The sequence below is a fragment of the Thamnophis sirtalis genome, unplaced genomic scaffold (assembly GCF_051295495.1).
Source record: "Thamnophis sirtalis isolate CommonGarterSnake01/CBP01778 unplaced genomic scaffold, rThaSir2_p1.2 scaffold_10, whole genome shotgun sequence".
NCBI classification, from domain to species: domain Eukaryota; kingdom Metazoa; phylum Chordata; class Lepidosauria; order Squamata; family Natricidae; genus Thamnophis; species Thamnophis sirtalis.
Window position 1 is genome coordinate 72,174,987 of NW_028261390.1, and position 13,397 is coordinate 72,188,383.

The 13,397-nt window shown below is 42.6% G+C and overlaps 1 protein-coding gene across 3 annotated transcripts in view; it reads left to right on the forward strand.

Moving 5' to 3' along the window:
* PPARGC1A (PPARG coactivator 1 alpha) overlaps positions 1-13,397 on the forward strand; it is a 278,682-nt gene that overhangs the window by 251,073 nt on the left and 14,212 nt on the right. The gene's annotated exons all lie outside the window — the stretch shown is intronic.

The window sequence follows — 13,397 nt, forward strand, 5'->3', positions numbered from 1 at the left end:
TCGTTCTTGACTTCCAGAAATATTTTGCTTGCTCGGTTGTTACATTTCCTGCCTTTAATCCAACAAGCACAACAGAACTATCCGCCTTTTAGATGAAAAATCTCTTTAAGGTCTATATACTGTAGATGAGGGGGCTGTTTTATATTTGGAATAAAACAGTAACGGGAGTGAGAATTCCACTCCCCCCCCCCATAGATCTTAAACAGGTGGGCTGTGTTTAAACCTAATCAGTTCCTATTTGATTGCGTGACCTCTGTAGATGCCATATGATAAATTAAATAAATGAATGAATGAATAAACAAATGAAGTAAAATAAAATAAATGTTCCTGATTAATTGCAGCTTTTTCTGAAATCTCAGGAAGAAATCCTTTTAATTTCTTAACGGAGTTGGCCAGGGCTAGAAAATTTAGAATTACAATTAAGCAGAGGGCAAAATGGTTACAGGCAGTTCGTTATTTTGGTCATGATGGTCATAGGTTGAAGGCAACCAAAGAGACTGGGCCCAATTTCACAACCATTTTTTAAGTATAGTTATCCCTGTTGTGGCCTGCCAGTGGCCAATGGAGCTGGCAGCAGATTCGGAGAGTGAGGAGGTTGGGGAGGAAGATGGGCCAGTCCTGGAGTCTGGGGGAGGCTCTGATGAGGGCTCTGCGTTGGAGGCAGAGAGGGGGCCAGAGCCACATGCCAGTTATCAGCTGCCTTCAGAGTCAGACATCAGTGAGGCAGAGGAACAGCTGGAGCCTATTCCCAGTGTGTGCATGCACAGAGTTGCCAGAGGAAGGGAACAGCTAAAGAACAGGGGTCGACTTGGGAATCAGGCCACAGGTGGACGATGAATGGCCCCTCCCAGAGGAAACAAAAGAGGAGCGAAAGGGGAGTGGAGTTTGCAGGAGACAATTAGTTCGCTTCATTGGTTCGTGACTCTCCAAGGCTCCTTGCCAAGTTCTGCAGAGATCATCCTGGCAGCTCTCCAAGCCAGATGAGGTCTGTGACTGTAAATCCTCCCTTGAAAGGCTTTGCTGGTTGTGAATGAGCAGAGTTCACAGTCAATGAATAAAAGGGTTTTTTGTCGGGACAACGAGTTTGCTTCATGCTCTTGCAGTAGATTCGGGCAGTGAGGAGCCATGCTTATTGTGAAGGCAATAAGAACGCAGGATTACGATTCCTGGGGACTGATGGGCATTGCATGAAAGTAGGGAAGACAAACAGCTTTCCTCTGTGTTACTTTTGCTGGGTGGACAGTAAGGAAGGAGTTCCTCTAAAACCATAACTAGATTCCAACTGCCTGCTACGACTCCTGATCCTAAGGCAGGGACACGTTCAAGTGTTTTTGGTGACTGGAAAAAGTTCCCTTCTCGTGGATAAATAAACAAGTGGCACATAGGCAGGCTGAATATAGAAGAGCAAAGGTGGATTTTTCTGCTGAGAATCAATATGGTTATCCTAGCTGAAATGTTGGATTAGTTTAGCTTTAATGTTGTGCCCTGTTGACCACCAGCCCATCCAGCAGCCAAATCAGAGGAGGAGGAGGAGGAGGAAGCAAAGGAGGCTTTTAGGAAGAGAATGGACCACCATTTGTCTGAAGTGGTGTAGGGTTTCCTGCCTGAGCAGGGGGGGTGGAGTAGAAGACCTCAAAGGTCCCTTCCAACTCTGTTATTCGGTTGTTCTGGTTATTTGAGGGAACATTTGAAGGAGCTGGTTTGAATTCTTGCAGGAAATGCAGAATAAATGGAACAGTCAAAGAAAGAAAGAAAAAGAGAGAGAGAGAGAGAGAGAGAGAAAGAAAAAAGAATGAAAGAAAGAAAGGGAAAGAAAAGGAAGGAGGGAAGGAAAGAAAGAAAGAGAAAGAGAAAAAGAAAAAAGAAAGAGTAAAAAAGAAGGAAAGAGAAAGAAAGAAAGAGAAAAAGAAAGAAAGGAAGGAAAGAATAAAAGAAAAAGGAAGAAAAAAGAAAGAAAGAGAAAGAGAGAAAGAAAAAGAAAGAAAGAGTAAAAAGGAAGAAAGAGGAAGAAAGAATAAAAGAAAGGAATGGAATGAAGGAAAGAAAGAAAGAGAAAGAAAAAGAGAAAGAAAGAGAAAGAAAAAAGAAAGAAAGAAAGAGAACGAGAGAAAGAAAAAGAAAGCAAGAGTGAAGAAAGAGAAAGAAAGGAATGAAGGAAAGAAAGAGAAAGAAAGAGAAAGAAAGGAAAGGAATGAAGGAAAGAAAGAAAGAGAAAGAAAGAAAAAAGAAAGGAAAGGAATGAAGGAAAGAAAGAGAAAGAATGAAAGGGAAGGAAAGGAAGGAAGGAAAAGAAAGAAAGAACTTGATGGCTTGTTATCCCATGACTGAATCACCTTTTGTCTCAAAGTGATCAACTTTTGACCATGGAAGAGTTGGGGAAGGGAAAACCAAGCCGAGGAGAGAGAAAGGGCTTCGGAAGGGTCAGAGCAACCGGAGATGAACTGAAAGAGAAGATACCTTTTTAGATGAATTTGGAAAAGTCTGCGTAACTTACAAGCCACCATGCAAAATAACAATTTCAGTTGGGTATCCGAGAACACGTCAAGTTCTGTGCTTGACTCGGCCACAGTTGCCTGTTTAACAGGGAAAATGAAAAAGCTCAAACTATTTGCCCATTAGAGGAGTTGATTGCTACTCAACTTTTCTCCCCCCCCAAAAAAAGTCTTTTTTTTTTAACTTGTTAGCGTGCGAGGTTGTTTAAAGTTTCTCATGAAACAACAGCAATTAAAACCTCGCTCTTGTGTGCCCCAGGAAATATTGCAACACCCCCTTCTGACATTTCAATTTAAATCCCCCACCCATCCATCCTTGGTTGTTGACACAGGCTTTTAATCTTTCAGCTCCTGTGTCTTTTCCTTGCTGATGGGTACAGCAGAATTCCTTTGGAAAGACAAGGTAGAGGCTGCAAAAATGACTGAAGACCCAGTCATGCTTCATATATTTTATTTTATTTTTGGGCTGGGAGATGTCTCAACACACGTTTCTCCTATGCCGTTGGTCAGAGTTTGCTGCATGCATTCAAATCCAGAAAGCCCACACAGATGCAGGATTCATTAACTTCTTTATATACATAAGAATAGATGAATAAATGTACAATTTATTCTTGGTTCTTCCAAGAAAACACAAGGCAGGAGTTACAGGCAAACACAAGCAATTAGCTTTAATTTAGCAGACCAGTCCAGACAAGCAGCTAGTTTACTTCTCAGAGCAGCAGGCTACGTAAGTTTCTGTTTCGATTCTTTGCACAGATTCAGATCTGTTTAAGCTCCTCCCATTGGCTGACTCAGTTGCCATGCCTATATACTGGCTGACCTTGTTCCCATGTCTCTCCCAGTCATGACCCACTCTCGATGGGCTGAACGAAATACGTTCCCACATTCTCCTTTAATTTGTGGGTTCTAATCTTCGGTTAGTACATTTTGAAACGAGCTATCCAAAAGCTGTCCAAATCAAGGAATGGATTTTTGACCATGAGTATCCTATGAGTATCCTTGCAGGTCTCCTAAGGCTGTAGAGTTTGGGCCATGAACGACTTGTAGATAAGGTTTCTAAGTTTTTGGAGGTTTTTATTTGTTTGCTTGTCTGTTTCTTCAGTTTCTGTGGTTGCCCATCTCAGTCAAAGACTGAAGATGAAAGGAAAAAGGCTAGTTTTGGGGTAAAAATATGCTTTGCTCAGGTTTAAGCTATGTCCCCTCCAGGAACAAATGAGAAAATTACAGTTCAGAAGCGAATAGAATAACAGAGTTGGAAGGGACCTTTGAAGTCTTCTAGTCCAACCCTCTCCTCAGGCAGGAAACCCTATACCATTTCAGACAAATGGTTATCCAACCTCTTCTTAAAGACTTCCAATGTTGGGGCATTCACAACTTCTGGGGGCAAGTTGTTCCACTGGTTAATTATTCTCACTGCTAGGAAATTTCTCCTTAGTTCTAAGTTGCTTTTCTCCTTGATCAGTTTCCACCCATTGCTTCCTGTCCTGCCCTCAGGTGCTTTGGAGAATAGCTTGACTCCCTCTTCTTTGTGGCAACCTCTGAGATATCGAAAGACTGCTATCCTGTCTCCCCTAGTCCTTCTTTCTATTAAACTAGACATACCCAGTTCCTGCAACCGTTCTTCCTATGTTTTAGCCTCCAGTCCCCTAATCATCTTTCTTGCTCTTCTCTGCACTCTTTCCAGAGTCTCCACATCTTTTCTACATCGTGGTGACCAAAACTGGATGCAAATATTCCAAGTGTGGCTTTTACCAAGGCCGTATAAAGTGGTATTAACACTTCACGTGATCTTGATTCTCTCCCTCTGTTGATGCAGCCTAGAACTGTGTTGGCTTTTTTGGCAGCTGCTGCACACGGCTGGCTCCTATTTAAATGCTTGTCCACTAGGACTCCAAGATCCCCTTCACAGTTACTCCTATTGAGCAAGGGACCACCTATCCTGTCCCTGTGCAGTTGGTTTTTCTTGTCTAAATGCAGAACCTGACTTTTTTCACCCTTGAATTTCATTTTGTTAGATAGTGCCCAATGTTCAAGTTTGTCCAGATCCTTCTGTACCTTAAGCCTGTCTTCTGGAGTGTTGGCTATTCCTGCCAGCTTGGTGTCATCTGCAAATTTGATGAGTTCCCCATTTATTCCCTCATCCAAATCATTGATGAAGATGTTGAAGAGTCCTGGGCCTAAAACAGAGCCTTGGGGTACTCCACTGCATACTTCCCTCCGTGTAGATGCAGTCCTGCAATTTATTAATGTCAGTTATTTAGTAGTTTAGTAATGTCAGTTATTGTCTTCCATTAGCATGGGCTAACTGTCTAAATTTGTATAAGCTCACTGTTCTATTCCACAACGTGCAGTCTTTTCTTCCTGAGAAATCGTGCAATGTTTGTCAGAATTACCAAAATGGAGATGTTCTCCAAAAATATCCAGGGCATTTTTTTAAGACTGTTCTACCGAACATGAATACAGTTTTGGTCATAAAGCACAAAAAAAAGAGAAATATTCTTACATATGTGCAGTGTCCTTTCAGCCATGCTCCTCCTGCTGAAAAATAGATGCAGCTTTCTTGATTCATATACATAATTGTCCTAAATGAAAGACAGTTCAGAAAGCAATGCTGGTTGGACCCAGACTGAATCACACCCAGAAATGATTGATTGAAGTCACCTCAAAGACGTTTCCTTGATTTAACTGGGCACGATAAGTTTGGATACAACTTTGTACGACTGGTACAATTTCTACTGCAAGTTTTTTTTAAAAAAATAATAATAATAATCCATTTTTTTTAAAAAAATGTACACCCTGCTTCAAAACAATCACAAGATGCCAGGCAATGATTTATATCTACTCAGATCCCACAAGTATACACGTAAACGTACTCTTAAATTAAATATTGATAAGCCTTTTTTAAAGGGCTCCAAAATAAAGGTTTCCCGCTTTGACAACATAGCAAATATTATTATTATTTTTGTTTATTTGTTTACAATATGTTTACTTCCTTCTGCAACCGAATTCTCCCGGGATACTCACAGAAAAGGAAGCTGGCCTTTTGAAACCAGGGTTTCTTAACATGGGTGCTGCAGAATTTGGCGTTTGGAGTTTTCAGATGCTCAACAAAACTTTGCTAAGAATATTTTAACTTTAGCTACCAAAGGCCTGTAAAAAAAAAATTCTCTTTCTCACATCTGCGCTGCCTCTCCGCAAAATCTGTCTTGTGATAAAGTGATAGGAGAGCAAGCCCGGTTGGCAGGAATTTTAACCGGAGGGACTACTATCTGGTAAATTATTAGATATATATCCAGAGGTCTATATTTATCCTCTGCTGTAGTGACAACAAGATTAAACTGACTCTTTGACAGACATGTGGTTTTTTTTTTATTATATGATGGCTATTTAATTTTATTATCCGTTTGGAGAGCTTCGGCTGTTTTGTGCCGTATGGAAGTCCTGCTGTGTTTCTTCCACTGAATCGAGCCATTATCTCGTGTTCAATGCCTTAAGTGGCTTTAAATAATGATTCCCTGGATAATCCCATTTCCAAAAGTCTTCAGATATAAAAGGATCTGTTTTGCGTGGGTTTGGTTCTTTTTTAAAAAAAAAAATAATGCTGATATTGTAGCCTGCTTTTCAAAACTCTTGACAGATTTGCTTTTTCTAGAGTTCAGGAATATGTAATATCGGCAAATAAGATGAATTATTAGATGCCTGAAGATTAACACTGAACTAATAAAATTAATCGCAATTATTACATTTAGTCAACTTACGTATTTCTAATAATAATAATACACATTCCTGTTAGGCTATAGTCCATCATTATTCAATTATTCCATATTATACCTTGTCATTACTTTTATTATTATATTCCCCTGTCTTTTATTTCTATCGCTTATTCTAGCTTTTAATCATGTCACACTTTTTTTTAAAAAAAAATTCTATCTATCCTATCTAACTTCTAATCTTTTTTTTACTTTTTTCTAAAAAGAAAAAAAAAAGAAAAGAGAGAGGGGGGAAGGGAAAATCAAATCCGAGGTGGCGCAGTGGTTAGGGTGCAGTACTGCAGGCCACTTCAGCTGACTATTATCTGCAGTTCAGCGGTTCAAATCTCACCGGCTCAAGGTTGACTCATCCTTCCATCCTTCGGAGGTGGGTGAAATGAGGACCCAGACTGTGGGGGGCGATATGCTGACTCTGTAAACCGCTTAGAGAGGGCTGAAAGCCCTATGAAGCGGTATATAAGTCTAACTGCTATTGCTAAATCATAACAACAGCAGAAAAAGAAGGATCTTCCATCCATCGTCTCTTGCCTGCTTCGATATTTTAATTGCTTTAAAAGAGAGAGACAGAAAAGGAAAGGCCAGTCAGGACAAAAAAATCACCCACCAAAATCATCTCTCCCAGTGATGGTAAACCTTTTGTGTGCCCAAACCTGAATTTGCACGCATTCCAGCATGCGCAAAGACCAGCTGGCCAGTGTGCTTGCGCATGCTGGAAACCAGAAGGGAAGCTGGCAAGGGCAGGCGTCCCCTGGGAGAGGGCTGTGTGTGCCATAGTTTTGCCATCACGGATCTGTCCACCATCTCTTGCCCGCTTCAATCCTTTGATTGCTGTGCTTTTTCTATCGACTTCCCTCCCCAATCCCTGCCTTCATTTCACAGCCAGATCAAACAAGTCAGCCAATATTGTAATGCCCATATGTTGCATCTTTGTACTATCGCGCCGACTTGGAGGTTGAATTTTGGATGGTGGGTTTAAATCTGAGAAATGAAATATTTATTTGTGATAAACGCGCAAGGCCTTGACCTTAGGATCGCGGTGGAGCCCAGAATTTCTGTTGCTAAAGGAGACATTGGTTAAGGGAGCATTGCCTTATGCTCTATAAGAGATTCTGCAGGAAAAACTGGATTTCTCCCCGCCCCATGAAAAAAAAAGCAGCTACTATATTACTAAGATTGTTGGTCGAGCAGGGACAAAAACAGCCAGGAAATAGGCCCCTTGTCAAGACAACCGGAGTGCTGATTTACCACCCGTCTATCAAGTGTTTAGCAGGCGAGGGCTGGGCAACACGAGCAAATGACTACCCATGATTTAAAGCCAGCCGCCAACACACCCCAGTCAACATCTTAACAGCCACAGTTTAACCACAGGCACTATAAACACCATACACAGAGAGCAGCACACACTCTGCCAGAGAGAAGTTCCCTGAAGACGGACTCCAGCATGAGTCCGAAAGCTCGGAAGGCAAAACCTCTGGTCTTAATGACCGACCCAGATTGGATTCTGCAACATTATCTTGTTATATTCTCCTGTTCTGACAGAGGCTTCGCCAAGAAGCACAAACCCCTTTTATTAAACGAGTGTGAATTCCTCTCATTCACCTTCAGCCAAGGCCTGGCAAATAGTCTTTCAAAGGAATATTTATGACCACAGAGCTTATCTAGCTTGGAAAGCTGCCATGGAAATATTTTCCCAGTGAGGTGTTGTGCAAGGAAAGGCTGGACACAGAGTCTCTGAGATTCACGGACAGATCTTCACACTCATGAAACGAACAAATGAACGAACTAACTAATTGTCTCCTGCAGACTCCACTCCCCTTTTGCTCCTCTTTTATGTCCCATGGGAGGGGCCATTCACCGTCCACCTGTGGTTTTACTCCCAAGTCGACCCTGATTCCTGAGCTCTTCTTTTCATCTGGCAGCTCTGCGCATGCGCACACTGGGAACAGGCTCCAGCTGTTCCTCTGCCTCACTGCTGTCTAGCTCCGAAGGCAGCTGAGAACTGCTGGACGGCCTCAGCCCCACTTCTGCCTCCTGCACAGAGCCCTCCTCCGAGCCTTCCCCAGACCCCAGGACTGACTGCCCCATTTCCTCCCCAACCTCCTCACTGTCTGACTCTGCTGCCAGCTCTGCTGGCCTTTGGAAAATGAAACAAAAAATAATAATAATAATGAAAAATCCCCGGATCCGAAAGCATAAGAGCCAAGGTGGCGCAGTGGTTAAATGCAACACTGCAGGCTACTGCTAGATCAGCAGTTCAGCGGTTCAAATCTCACCGGCTCAGGGTTGACTCAGCCTTCCATCCTTCCGAGGTGGGTAAAATGAGGACCCAGATTGTTGGGGGCAATATGCTGACTCTCTGTAAACCGCTTAGAGAGGGCTGAAAGCCCTATGAAGCGGTATATAAGTCTACTGCTATTGCTATTGCTATTGCTATAAGGTGGCCTATAAATGTTCAATAAATACCTAAATAAATACCTAAAAATAAATTAGCATGGCGGCCGTACCCTCTTCCAAGTTTGCTGTGCCGAAATACGTGCGGCGTGATGCAGAGGTCCTTGTTTATTGCAGAGCACATTTCGATGCAGTAATCATAAATATTGCTAAGGTCTGTGCTCGGTTGAAATACGACCCGCGTCCTCTTGATTGTTTGCGTTACGTGATTTGTCTGACACCCATTACATTTCCGGGTAATAGGAGTCATTTGTTCCTGCGCACACCAGGCTCATTTGACAAAAGGAAAATAGGCGGCAATAAAAAAAAAAGCGATCCTCTGAATTACATTCCCGCCCAGTGCCGCACTGCTGAGAGTTTGTGTAAGTGTGTTAACAATGCTCCGAGCTGCCTCTCGTCAGCTTTCAACCTGTAATGGCCATCTGGCCTTCCATAAATCTGCCAAACTCGGGGAAGTTCAAGAGAGAGCAGAGAGGATACTACCTGGCACTCTCTCTCCGTGCAAAAACTTGTACGTTTTTCTTTGTTGGGGCGGGGAAGAGGGGGGAAAAAATCAACCGCCGTGAAATAATCCGAAAAGGGCCCCGAATGTTTTAGCACTATTGATTTAGGTTCATGCCACGAGATGGAACTCAAGATTGCTGTGATTAGAGGCAAGGCAAAGTGGAGCCGCTACTCGTTGTGAATAGAGAGAGGATTAATTTTCTCCCAAGTTTCGATCCCAGGAAAGTGGAAGGAAGGGAATTGGAGAGAGAAAAATAGGCCTTATTTAAAACTTCTTTTGCCATTCAATATTATCATGTGGGTTGTTGTTGTTAGCTGCAAAGTCATGTCCGACCTATCGTGACCCCCCATGGACCACGTTCCTCCAGGCCTTCCTGTCCTCTACCATCCTCCGGAGTCCATTGAAGCTCACGCCGGCTGCTTCGGTGACTCCATCCATCCACCTCCTTCTCTGCCGTCCCCTTCTTCTTCTTTTGCCCTCCATCGTTCCCAGCATGAGGCTCTTCTCCAGGGAGTCCTTCTTCCTTCTCATCAGATAGCCAAAGTCTTTTGAGTTTCCTCTTCAGGATCCGGCCTTCTAAAGAGCAGCCAGGGTTTGTCTCCTCTAGGACTGACCGGTTGGATGGCCTTGCAGTCCAAGGGACTCAATGCAGGAGTCTTCTTCTCCAGCCCCAGAGTTCAAAGGCCTCCATTCTTTGGCGCTCAGCCTTCCTTATGGCCCAACCTTTACAGCCATCCATTGCAACTGGAAAAACCACAGCCTTGACTAGACACACTTTTGTTGGCAGGGGGATGTCTCTGCTTTTTAGTCTGCTGTCTAGATTTGCCATCGCTTTCCTCCCCAGGAAAAAGCCTCTTTTGATTTCTTGGCTGGCTGGCTGGCTGGCTGGCTGGCTGGCTGGCTGGCTGGCTGGCTGGCTGGCTGGCTGGCTGGCTGGCTGGCTGGCTGGCTGGCTGGCTGGCTGGCTGGCTGGCTGGCTAGGTAGGTAGGTAGGTAGGTAGGTAGGTAGATGTAGATAGATAGATAGATAGATAGATAGATAGATAGATAGATAGATAGATAGATAGATAGATAGATAGATAGATAGATAGATAGATGTAGATAGATGTAGATAGATGGATGGATGGATGGAAGGATGGATGGATGGATGGATAGATGGATGGTACATACAGATAGAGACATAGATAAATAGAGATAGAGAGTGAGTGAAAGAATAACGATAGAGACAGATGGATAGATAGAAAGAGAGATGGATAGAGATAGATAGATAGATAGATGATAGATAGATAGATAGATAGATAGATAGATAGATAGATAGATAGATAGATAGATAGATAGATACCGTAGATGAATAGATATTATAGATAAATGGGTGGATGGATGGATAGATGATAGATAGGTAGATAGATAGATAGATAGATAGATAGATAGATAGATAGATAGATAGATAGATAGATAGAAAATAGATAGATACAGTAGATAGATAGATACCATAAGATGGATAGATAGATAGATAGATAGATAGATAGATAGATAGATAGATAGATAGATAGATAGATAGATAGATACCATAGATAGATGGATACTGTAGATAGATGGATGGATGGATGGATGGATGGATGGATGGATGGATGGATGGATGGATAGATAGATAGATAGATAGAGATAGAGAGTGAGAAAGATATAGAAATAAACAGAGGTAGAGAAATAGAGAGATGGATATATAGATAGATAGATGATATAGAAACATTCAAAAGTGTTCTATATATAAAAGTATTGTATTTTAGGAATTCATCTTAGCGCTATGGCTTAGCGGTAAAAGACGCTGGGCTTGTCAGATGAGAGCTGACAGCCCGGGTTCAAGACCTGACCTCCATAGAACAGGGTGAGCTCCCGCAAAATGCAATGCAAGCACCCCCCGAGCATGCGCCCTGTGCATGCACATATGCATGTTCCCCTACATGTCCCCTGCCTCCTGCACAAGCACGGCAGAGACCCGAAGACCAGCTGGCCCGGTGGGAGACACATGGGCATGCGCAGTAGGGCTGGGGTGACAGCTGCCGTGCCCGCAGAGAGGGCTCTCCATGCCACCTGTGGCAAGCGTGCCATAGGTTCGCCATCACGGCTGTCCAATCCTCTCTTAAAAACCTCCGGTGATGGAGGACCCACGACTGCAAAGTACGGTATGTTAAAGTAAAAAACAAATGAAGTTGCGTGTGGGAACCAGGGAATGAGACATCAGAAAGGAGCCAGAAGGCTTGCGAGCAAAATTTCCTGCACGAAACTAAACCTTGGAGACCAAAGCTTTGACTTCTTCCATTGGGGGATTTCGGCAAGGCTGTTGCGTGTGATCTTTCCTCTCCACCAAGAGATCCCGCAGAGGAAATTAACACGCTGCGAGGGGAAAACCGTTATTGATCTGACATTTCTCTCCTCTTTATTTACTTAAGCCTCTATTTGCTAAACGGAAGGTAAACCTCAGCTCCTCTCGCGCGGGGCTCAAACAGTGCAGGGGGCAACTCAGGCAGTTTTTACCTGCCGTTTCAATTTCACGATCATCTCTGTTCCTTCCCGCACACAGTTTTTGTACACGGTTATGATGCCACAAGTGGGTTCTGTGCGGGGCAGCAACGGGTGACGGTTAATTAACCTCGCCAGCCAAAAGTGAGGCTGCAAATCACAATCACGGCTGTCTCTCTCTCTCTCTAACGTAACGTTTCCCTCTATATAGTATAACGTTTTTGCCCCTTGCCGCCTCTTTATACAGCGTATAATTAATCTTTTCTTCCCTTCATATCAGATTTGTTATTTTTTGCGAGGCTGGGGGGTGGGGGAGTTTCGTTGTTTGGATTGCCGTACCTGGCTTTAAAAAGAAGGAGTAGGTGCAAATGGATATGTATCCCTTTTATCATGCAGGTGTGCAGCTGACAATTGCTCTGGAGCAGGTTTTCAGTTTCGTTCGATTTATAAAACCGTAGGATCCACCGTTCCGTAAAAATGGGGAAAGTAAATAAATCAAATGATTCCAAAATACCAGGGGGATACCGAGCAGGAGATGCTACTAGCTTTAGCACTGAAGATTAAAAGTATTTCGAAATATTACTCTGGAGATTAAAATATTGAAATACAGTTAAAAGGGAGATCTGGTGTGGGTTAGAGGTTAGGGTACTGGACGAGCCCCCCCCCCTTGTAACCAGCTGAGTGGCTACTCTAACCCTAACCCTAAAGTATATACAGAAGAGTAGAATAGAACAGAACAGAACAGAACAGATATAGATATAGATAATATATACAGAATAGAGAATGGAATAGAATGGCATAGAATAGAATAGAATAGAATAGAATAGGAATAGGAATAGGAATAGGAATAGGAATAGGAATAGGAATAAGAATAGAATAGAATAGAATTCAGAATAGAATTCAGAATAGGAATAGAATAGAATAGAATAAATTGGAATGGAATGGAATAATATAGAATAGAATAGAATTCAGAATAGAATTCAGAATAGAATTCAGAATAGAATTCAGAATAGAATTCAGAATAGAATTCAGAATAGAATTCAGAATAGAATTCAGAATAGAATTCAGAATAGAATTCAGAATAGAATTCAGAATAGGAATGGAATAGAATAGAATAAATTGGAATGGAATGGAATAATACAGAATAGAATAGAATTCGAAATAATAGAAATAATAGAAATGATAGAAATAATAGAAATAGAATAAAATAGAAGCTGGAAGGGACCTTGGAGGTCTTCTAGTCCAGCCCTCTTCTCAAGCAGGAGAACCTATACTATTTCAGATAAGTGGCTGTCTAGCTTCTTCTTTAAAACCTCCAAGGATGGAGCATCCGCAACTTCTGAAGGCAACTTCTGCTCCACTGGTTGATTGTCCTCACGGTTAGGAAGTTTCTCCATAATTGGAAGTTGCTTCTCTCTTTGATGAGTTTCTAATCGTTGTTTCTTGTCCTGCCTTCTGGGGCGTTGGAGAATAATTTGACCCCCTCCTCTTTGTGGCAGCCCCTCAAATACTGGGATCTTGCTATCCTGTCCCCCCTACTCCTTCTCTCCTCTAGACCGGCCATACCCAATTCCTGCAACTGTTCTTCATATGTTTTTGCCTCCAGGCCTTTAATCTTCTTAGTTGCTCTTCTCTGAACTTCTTCCAAAGTCTCAACCT